General features: G+C 40.2%; 1 pseudogene across 1 annotated transcript; it reads left to right on the forward strand.

Annotated features, from left to right (window-relative positions):
* The first annotated feature begins 3,925 nt into the window (after positions 1-3,925).
* On the forward strand, positions 3,926-4,480 carry LOC308495609 (large ribosomal subunit protein uL22-like; annotated as a pseudogene). Its single transcript has one exon. The product of its transcript is annotated as a large ribosomal subunit protein uL22-like (transcript).
* The last annotated feature ends 6,584 nt before the right edge of the window (positions 4,481-11,064 follow it).

Genomic DNA, 11,064 nt, shown 5'->3' on the forward strand with positions numbered 1-11,064 from the left:
CCATTCCTTGTGAATACTGGTTTCTGGCCTAGTTTTAAGGAGGAGAAACATGGCCCCAGTAGGTATAGGGACGTGGCCACTGTGGGTACCACTAGTAAATTGCCTCATAAATTCCTTATTCTGGAGAGGAAACAACATCTCTTGGAAAACAAACCAAAAAAGCATGAGGGTAGGCAGAATGAAAACACTCTGTTGTGTAATTAGTAGAATAAATTTTTTTTTTTTTTTTGGCCAGGCCTCACAACCATAGATTCTTCTCCTTTCCATCTTGTCAAGTTGGTTCCTGGGTGGGAATATGCCCAATGAGAAAAGGATAGGGAGCAGGAAAATTCTTAAGTCACACATGCGGCCATGATGGTCTAATACATGCCTTCTCTGGGCTTGAATATAAAACTCATCCTCATGTGAGTGCTTTTGAAAGTTCTTTGGACATCTCTCACTGTTACTTCTCTGTTATCCTGAGAATTTCAACTCTTTTCTGGACAGCACCTCCTCGACCATCCCTAAGATATCCCCGTCCTGTTTGTCTCACACACACTCATATGTGATGGTTATTCTTTGCCTACATGCATTCACCTCAGACAGACCCTAATGCAAATACATCCTAGGGTTCCATACTTATTGTTTGGCAGAGATGCATTTGAACAACAGTGAGAGGTTTTTAAAAGGTTATGCTCCAAAAGGAATTTCATTCTATGGCATGTAATGGTATATTGAGCTTCTAAACTATTTCAAAATTGTCTGACATTTTGGAAATGACAAAGCTTATACTAAATAGGTCAATTGACGATAAAATCTGGAAAAATCTGTGCCTCTCAAACATACAGTAAACTACTCCTTGCTCATGATCCTTTTCAAAGGAGATGTGAATTCCTCACCAAGCATATAGATGGTTTTCTAAGTGTAATAATTCTAATTGAGGCCTTCCATACTATGTGAATTGAAAATTCAAGAAATTGGCTATTTTGCTGCCAGTGATGTCCAAATCAGCTTGAGCACTGGAATTATATCAGTAAATTTTTAGACACAAGAATCTGCAGCTTCACTACAAACCTATTAAATCAGAATCTAGACCGCTGGGTTCCAGGGAATCTAAGGTTTTTACACTCTTCTCGTTCATTCCGATAAACTGCTTAAATGATTGCCTTCTTGGTAACTGGAATATCTTCAAGTCTATTCACTGAACTCCTATGGTGTTCCACCTTCAAATCTTTTCTCTCATTGTCTACTGAACATTAAAATATAGGTCATGTAGTGAAAGTCAACACCTCAACTAGTCAAGTCATATCACGATACCCAATAATATACTTTAGTCTCTCCATTCTCTGAAAAAATTACATCACAAAATACAGAAATTTGAAAGATAGAATGAGAGTTAACGTCATATACAACTGTTGTCCTCATTAATCTTTCAGATTTCAAAGTTTACCTTAGGTACTTTTATCTTAAACTTTTATAACCTGATACTCTAATTTAAGAAAGTCTTCATCATAATCAAGATTTATCGTAACAAAGCAATTTACTTTGGTTGTGGAATTTGTTGGTTTGGGGCCCTGGATTGAACTCACAACACACTGCAAAATATATCTGGGTTGACATAAGTGCACAAAAGAGAAGAGGCTAATCGTAGAGCCTGTTTCACCACAGAAACTTTAAAAAAATACATAAAATTGTCAAAATCAACTCTGACAGAACTCTAGAAAACAACCAGTCTTTATATCAACAAAGTGAACACTAAATCTGGGAGAGAAAAAAACAACTTAAAAATGATAGAATGTTTTGTGGCATTTTAATTAGCCTTTGTTCCAACCCACTGCCTGGTAAGGACAGTGCTGGTGGTGGTCTTCAAGAAGGGGGCCTGTATTCCTGATATGGGACCCTTGGCTGTGTTTCAGAGGGCGCAGAACAGAGCTTGTTAACAAAGAGGTATTTGTATGTTCAAACCTGTCTGAAAGCTAGAAGACACACAAAGCATTGCCCCCTTTTGACTACTTCAGAACTCACTCCTGGTGAAAAGAGGCAGGCAGTCTGCAAAAGCAATTTAGGGCAAACTGTCAACCCACAGCCAGTAAGGACAAAACATTATAGATTGAGGCACACAATAGACCAGTGAAAGCCATGGGTGAAGAGCTAGAGAGGGAGTTTCTTTGTAAAATTGAGGTATTCAAAGGCACTCCTGTATGCTGGAAATTTAGACACACACATCCTCAAGGCAGGTTGCCTGCTCAGGAAAGACACAAGAAAACTCTAAGCTTTCACCATTGGCTGATCTCTGGGCTCAGTGTAGCAGGAAGGAAAGGGTAAGAAGCAGTTGTGAATGGCCTGGCTAAGCACTGAAGGAGTGCCCCAGCCTAGGTTGAATTTGCAAAGCCAGGAAAAGATTAGGATTTAAAAAATTTCTTTTTTTTTTTTTGGCTGTGGGGCAAATGGGTGTCTGTCATGGACAGGACTCATTATTTCACCATTCCCACCTTCACCTCCATCCACTCATTCATACTCATTGGTGTCATTTCCACTTCATCACTTGCAAGGAAACACATTCTGGAAGCATAGTGGGAAAGGGCAGCAAGCAATTTCCTGAGATTCATGTCCGAGGAATATTAATTTAAATGAAAAGGCAGGGATGTGATCCCACTTCTAAGGAGCAGACAACATAGTGCCCAGGCTGAGAGCGCTGACGTTTTAAATCCTGGTTTCACCTCCCATTAGCTGAAAAACACGAACTAGTTGCTTAAACTTTCTAATACTTATTTCCCTGTCAACTGTGGATTTTATCAATACCTACCTCAATGGTTGTTATGGAAATTAAATGAAACAATAGCAGTAAAGCTCTTCTCACAGTGTGTGGCATGGTGAGCACTCAGTAAATGGTAGCTAGTATCAGTGAGCTCCTATGTGCTTTTTCTATTGTTTGAACTTCTTCAGATTCAGGACACATTCCACCTTCCATTGAATGGCTGCAAACATGTAGAAACAGATAGAATTTCCCCCCTAAAAATATTTTTAAATTTCTCTCTCTCTCTCTCTCTCTCTCTCTCTCTCTCTCTCTCTCTCTCTCTCTCTCTCTCTCCTTCTCTCTCTCTCTATCTTCTTCTTCTTCTTCTTCTTCTCTCTCTCTCTCTCTCTCTCTCTCTCTCTCTCTCTCTCTCTCTCTGTTCTTTTTATTTTTATTTTTTGCTTCTAATGTTCAAGAAAATTTAGGTCAAAATACTAGCTGAAAAATAGCTAGAGGTACAGAGACTTAAGAGATCACAAATAATAAAGAATACAGACATGTAAAATAGTTGATAAAGTTCCTTAAACAAGCAGCTACAACCTACAAGTAACAGAAACCCTAGAGGGAGAAAACCTTGATTGAAAAGACAACATGATAATATTCAGGATGTCTAGTTTTCAATGAAAAATTACAAAGCATGGAAAAAAATTTGGCCCATTCATACAAAAATTAAAGTTAACTGTCATTGTCTCTGAGGAAGCACACTGATTGGAATTACTAGACAAAGACTTTTAATCATGTATCTCAAATATGTTGAACTAGTTAAAGGAAGTCATAAGAATAATGTGTGAACAAATAGAAAATATCAATAAAGAGAGAGAAAATATTAAAAAGAGCCAAATACAAATCCTAGTGATGAGAAGTATAGTAATTAAAATGAAAAGCTCACTACAGGATTTCAATAGCAGAATTGTATAAACAGAATAAAGAATCTGCAACCTGGAAAATAGACCTAATGAAATTATTCAATTGGAAGAGTAAAAAGGCAAAAGGATGAAGAAAATGAACAGAGCCCAAGAGTTCAACCAAACCAACATACAGTGGGAATCCCAGAAGAAGAGAAGACAGAAAATATAAAATAAAATAAAATAAATTTTTTTAAAACCATAAAGAGTTCTTCTCGTAAGCAGCCTGAGGAGACCTCTGAAAATGGTTCGCTGTTCGCTTGACTCAGAGAACCCCACAAAATCATGTAAATCAAGAGGTTCGAATCTACCTGTTCATTTTAAGAACACTCGTGAAACTGCCCAGGTCATCAAGAGTATGCATATCTGAAAAGCCACCAAGTATCTAAAGGATGTCACATTACAAAAGCAATGTGTGCTGTACCGTTGTTATAACGGTGGAGTTAGGAGGTGTGCCCGGGCCAAACAATAGGGTTGGACAAACAGTCCAACCCAAAAAGAGAGCAGAATTTTTACTGCACATGCTGAAAAATGCAGAGTAATGCTGAACTTAAGGGTTTAGATATCGACTCTCTGGTCATTACACATCCAGGTGAACAGGGCTCCCGAGATGCAGCCCAGAACTTCCAGAGTTCATGGGTGTAGAAACCCGTACAGGAGCTCTCCCTGCAACAGAGAGATGATCCTAACTGAGAAAGAGCAGATTGTTATTGTTCCTACACCAGAAGAGGAGGTTGCACAGAAGGAAATGATCTCTGAGAAGAAAGTGAAGAAACTAAAACTTATGGCCCGGGAATAAATTCAGCCTCACACAAATGCTAATAAAAGTAAAAGCAGAAAAAAATAGCATAAAGAATATTTAAAGAAACAATAGCTGAAAACTTTCCAAATTTGATAAAAGATGCAGGTCTACATATTCAAGAAGCTTAATGAACTCCAAAAATTATAAATCAAAGAGGTTCCTACCCAGACACCTCACCAAACTCTTCAAAGCCAAAGGCAAGCAATCTGGAGAGCAGCAAACAAACAGAGCAACAAAAAACGAAGTCAGTACAAAGGATCTGCAATGAGATGCACAGCATATTGCTCATCAGACACAATGGAGGCCGGAAAGCAGGGCCGTGACATTTTGAAATTGCTGGACTGCGTTCTGATTTAAGATGGCCACATAGGAAGATCCTGAACTCGTCACCCCCCACATGCACACCAAATCTCCAGCTATATATGGAATAATTTACTCTGAGAAAAAAAAGAAAAACTAACAACTGGTAGAGCGACCCCTGCCCATTGGGTAAACAAGAGGGAAAACGCATCCAAGCGGTTAGGAAGGGCTGAGACAAAGTCTCGCCATGAACCCCACCCCCAGCACACTGTGCTCCATAGCTAATGTGGTGAGAGGCTGCCATATTGGACAGGGCAGACAGAGGACGTTTCGATCATCATAAACAGTTCTATCACACATCACTGCTGTGGAAGTTTCTAGTCCTACCTTTCCAGAATTGTTTCTGGTTTCTGAAAGGAATGTTTTGCTTATCTCCACGGTTTTTCTTTCACACCTGCACTGATATCACTGAGGTGACCCTTGCCTCATCAGCATGGCTGATATATACCAGTCCTCATTCAGAGGAATTAATTTCTTGCCCTGCTCTAGGTAAAAGTGTATGAACTTTGTTGTTATAGAGCTTTGTATTCATAGTCTGCGACCACCATTTTCTAACTGTGTGGCCTTGGGCAAATCATTAAATCATACATTACTTTCCCCTTCTATAAACTGTGAAAAATTCATACGTCACAGAGTTATGAGAATTAAATGAAATAACAGAAATTAAGGGCCTAATTCAGTACCTGCTACATGTATGTGCTCAATAAATGTGATTTCCTTCCATCACATTCCTTGTCTCCAGGTGTGACCAAGTTAGATAGAACCTGGCCTTCCAGGGGAAGGATTTACTGGTATCTCTGGGAGTTCTGAAGTTTAGAGGCAGAGTAGAACAGCTAATCACTCGGAGAAATCTAATATATGATTAAGACATGGGTTTCCTTGCTTGGACATCATAGGCCAAGATTCAAGATTGCCAAACAAATTATATAGGTGCTTTGGTGGTAAAATTGTTTAGGAAAACAGGTAAAGCCTCATTTGAGGGTAGCAGACTAGAAAATGTCCAAGGAAAATATGGTAAATGCCTCCTGAACCAGAATATTGGAAAAGCAAAATGAGCCAGGTGTGACATGTGTAGTCATCCTGAAATGACTCTCATGGGATAAACAGTAATTCTCTTTTTCTAGACCCAGAAGACCATTAGACAGGCTAAGGGATTTTTCAGTGATTCCTATGCCACAATTTTTCTTTCACCTGTAAATGAAATTGACGAAAGTGATTGACCGTCACTCTTATTCCTGAAATACTTGCTACAAGACTGTTCCATGATGGAGATTATTTATATATAAATAAAAAGCAGAAGGAAACTGAAGCACATAATGTTTTACAAAGTTCTCTTGTGCACACCAACCAAACATGAACTTTTATACGTGTGTCCAGCAAATTGTGCGCGCCCACCCGCCCCCTCAATGAGGAAGGCTAGCCTGCCACCTCAGTGCTCTCTGTCTTCCCTCTCAGCCATCCTTAGCATGTCACTCTTTTGTAGGCCAGTTCTCCTCATTGTCACAAGCTGGTGCAGCACTTTCCAGATCAGTCAGATACAACAGTATGGAGGGGGAGAAGGACTATTTCCCATGTGCTTCTACAAAGAGTGATATAAGTGCTCTGATGTTCATTGCTGCTTCATTTACGGTGGCCAATACATGGAAACAACCAAAGTGTCCTTCGATTGATGATTGGATAAAGAAGATGTGGTATATATACACAATGGAACACTACTGGGACATAAGAAAAGATGAAATAGTGCCATTTGTGACAACATGAAGGATCTTGAGATTATTATGCTAAGCGAAATAAATTACAGAGAAAAAGTCGAGAACCACTTAATTTCACTGATATGTGGGATATAAAACTAAAGCAACAAAGAAACAAGACAAACAAAGAAACAAAAAGAATACATAGACCCAGACAATAGTTTAGTGGTTACCAGAGGGTAAGGAGGGAGAGAGATGGGAGATGAGGGTAAACAGGGTCAAATATATGGTAATGGAAGGAGAACCGACTCTGGGTGGTGAACACATAATGTGATATGAGCATATGGTAGTACAGAATTGAATTTGAAACCTATGTAATTTTACCAACCATTGGCATCCCAATACATTTTAATTAAAAAAACAGAAAATGGACTCAGAACACTTCTGGCATTTCTCTGGGTGAAAATGCCCACATCTGATTCAGTAACTGACACAAAAAACTGGATCACAATGACTGGCATGGATCACGTGGAATTTCTTCCTGGGACATGGATAGTGTGACCTCTCTCAAGTCCCATGGGTTAGGGCTACACAGAAGAACACAATAAATGCTCCGCATCAGGAGAAAAGGTGGGACCAACTCTTAGGAACACAAGGTTTTTTCTTCGGGTAATATTTCTTGAAACTTCATTCTCTGTGCTTCCCAATGTGTGGGGAACAAGACCCACTGCATTTCTCCAAAGGCAATCTGAGATAATCTTGACTGTCCTACAATACTCTCTCTGTTCTCAGCATAGTATGGACCTTACCTGAAATTGTCCTGAATTAACTTTTTCCATTCATTGTTATTCTTTGTCTAGAGGAAATAAAGTGAAGGCAACAATCTATTTCTTCTGGGAAATTAGTTTTTTGTATGCACAACCTCCTCTAAAAGAACACACACAATAGCCTGTTACACGCCCTCTCATGTGTGCCATGAAGCTTTCTGCTGGCCATTTCACCAAACTCTCAAGACATCCCAAATCTAACAGTAATTACACACAGTTTCCATGTAGATAGACAAATGTTATAGGGCCATGCAGGCCATCTTTCCTCTTACATATATCTCTTCAGTTACTATTGTGTTTTTCTGCTTGGGACTAGAGGCATAAAGATGAATAAAAACAGACATGATTCATGACCTTGTGGAACGTGAGCCTAGCAGGAAAGCCAGACATTCACCAATCGTAACAAGCAAATGAAAAATTATAACCATGATCAGTGCCAAGAGAGAAGCAAGAGAAGTCAGAACGGGTGCCATGAGGACGTGAAGCTTAAGCTTTTACTGTAGGAAGCCAGCAGCCAACTGGGTAAGTAGTAGAGGGGTAGGAGCATGATCCAGACAGAAGGAATAGCATGGGAGAAGGTTCTGTGACAAGAGAGAGTGGCACAGCCTGAAAAACGCCAAAGAGGTGGGAGCATAGAAAGAAAGGTGCGGGAGGTGGTGCTGGGGAAAGCCAGCATCTGAGGTGGAAGCCAGATCATGCAGTCCCGGGTCCCTCACAGTTCGAATTTTAGTCTTTCTCCTATGTGTAGAGGGCAATTTCTGAAGTGTCTTACCTAGGAGATGGCACGGTCAGATTTGCTTTTGAAAGGGTTATTCTGCCCAGTACAGCTCATACTGGAGGCAGCAAAGCCACTTTTCAGGCTAATGCAATACACCACATGAGAGACGTTGCTATCTTAGACCAAGATGGAAACTGAGGGAAGCGAAGAATTCAGAAGAGAGTGTGGACGTAAGAAACTGCCGGAATTCCATGATGGATTGGGTGAGAGGTAAGCTAGCAGAGCCTGATGAATGTTGGTGCCCATTACTGAAAAGGGAATATAGAAATAGGACTGGGTTTGGAGGTTGAGGAATAAGTTTAAGAACTGCTGAGCTGAAGGAATCTCTGAGACAGCCCAGTGCACATGTCAAGAAACTAACTGGATCTATAGATCAGGAAGGACTCAGAGGACTAAAACGGAGACATCTATTTATGAATCAACTTCACATAGGTGATCATTTAAACTTTGGGCATAGGGGAGATAAACCAGAGCAAAGAGTAAATTCAGTGGTTGGAAGGTGTAAATACAGGGGCTGGGAAGTGGGATACACATCTGTACATGGGACTGAGGCGTAGCCAGAGAGGAAGTGAGGACACAAGGTGAGGGCTGGGTCATAGAAGGCAAGGAAAGAGAGAATGGTTCATAAGCCAGGCCACCTGTGGATTATTCAGCTGAATGAGAAATAAATTCTATCTTTACGTTAAGTCCTTTGAGGCACATGTTTTAACACTTGTAAACTAATGCAGAAAAAAATTATAACAAACATGCTTAATCTGATGCCATCTCGTCATTTTCAGCTATTGTCCCAAACTCACTAGGCTGGGGTCAGTCTCAGAGCTATAAAACTGACAGAAAAGGATTTCACGATTTTGAATTGCTTTAACACCAACACCACAGAAAACATGATCATAAATATTTAGCCAAATGCTATTTTGTAGTCAATTGGAGAAATCTAAATTCCATTTGTAGGATAACTAGAAAAGCCAGCAGGAGAGCAATTAGATGCAAACTGCTTTAATTATTATTCTTGGCCATCCAATCTCAGAAATGCATTCCCCATCCTGGGAAAAGAACTCAAAGTATGTATCCTTCTAGTGGGATAAAAACAACTCTCACATTGTATGCCAGAAATGGTATCCTGATTTTGCAGTTTGCTAATACATGGAAAATGGAAATAGATTTCACCTCATCTCCCCAGGCAGAAACCTGGGAATTGTGTTTGATTCTTCCCATTTCTTCTTCCTCCAAGTCTAATGGGTCACTAATGGGTCACCAAAGGCAGTCACTTCCACCCCTTCTCCATCCTCGCCAGCTTAGGTCAGGTCCTTCTTGTCTTGTCTGGACTGTAGATATCAACGTTGCACTCCACAGAGTACAGGATTTCTGCCTATTTTGTCCACAGCACCTAGGACATTACCTGACATATTTGGGGGTCCAACAAATACTTCCTGAATGTATTTTGTATTGAACATAATGCATTCATAGTCTCCTACACAGTCTGACTCTCAGATCTTTCCTTCCCACTGGTTTCTTTCCCAATATGAGCTCATCTGCCTGCTTAAAACCCTTCCCACACAAGACAGAGGTCCAGCTCCTTCCTGAGTGAGACAAGTAGGGCCTTTCAGGATCTGGCTGTCACTTAACCACCAATATCATCTGTCGCCTTGCCACTCACACCCAGAGGACATTACAGAGCTCAAAGTTACCTGCACTCTTGCTTCTATGCCCTTGTATCTGTGTTCTTCCCTGTGCTTGAAATGAATGGCCCCCTTTTGCCCTGACAAACAGCCACTGGACAGTTCAATGAGCAGCTCAAATAGATGTCCCGTTCTTTCCTCTGCGTACCCAATAGTGTGTTCCACCTGTGTTCCACCTCCCTGGCCCTTTTCTGCAAAGTGTTCACCCCATGCCCATCCATCTTCCTGTCAAACTTAGGCCAAGATCTCTATTTCATTCTTTCTAGATACTGGCACACAGCAGGCCCTCAGTAAATGTTTGTTGAAATGAAATGCGAATATAGTTTAGCAAGGTATTTTAAAGTCTAACACAAGTAAAACACTTTCTGCTGTGTAGGTGACAAACCCACATGCTAGTATTATGAGTTTTTCTACAGTTCTACGACATTCACTTCCTGATTCTTAAATTCAACATTTAAAACTTACCTTGAAAATCAGTACTGTTTTTTATATTACTATTAAATTGGTGCAAAAGTAATTGAGGTTTTTGCATTTATTTTTAACCTTTTAAACGACAATTACTTTTGCACCAACCCAACTTAATGCAAAGGTATCTGGACATCAATTCCTAACATATATTCTGTTATTCAATCCTCATGCACATCAAAGTGAAAACAATGAAAACTTTTAATATATTTTTTTCTGAATGAAATAGATGTTATTTTCAAAAACAAAGTTTACTTTTTTCCTTTTCCTTTGTATTTACTGTTCCATAGATTCCAAAGAACACATCGTACGGTTCAAGTATCTATAAAGCTCACAAAATGCAGGGCTCGGAGATCTACTTTAAGGGGGGCCTTCCATGGTAAGGTAATAAATACAGTGACCACCTCCTTTCAAGAATAAGTTTGTTTTGGATTTTGGAGGGTTTATTTGGATTCCATAGCATAAGATGCAATCTGAGGTCAATTACAAAAAGACACTACTTTTATAATGCTGTTCACAATATCTAAAAAACTACTGAAACTGTCCCAGTAGAAAAATGGATCATTCATCCCACAGACTCTAATCATTGTCCTCTCTCTCCAGGGTAGTCGGTTCCAGGGCGGTCCCTGGCCCTGGCCTCCTCTCAGGACCGCCCAGCCCACTACAGACTGGGCAGGGCCTGAGGGTTAGCCTCGCCCCCAGACAAAGAGCAAGGGGGATTTCCTGTTCACAATGCCACTTGTTGAAGCAGATCTCAGGCTTTCCATGTCCTACCACCACC

This window comes from Rhinolophus hipposideros, assembly GCF_964194185.1.
Source record: "Rhinolophus hipposideros genome assembly, contig: HAP1_SCAFFOLD_100, whole genome shotgun sequence".
Lineage (NCBI taxonomy): Eukaryota > Metazoa > Chordata > Mammalia > Chiroptera > Rhinolophidae > Rhinolophus > Rhinolophus hipposideros.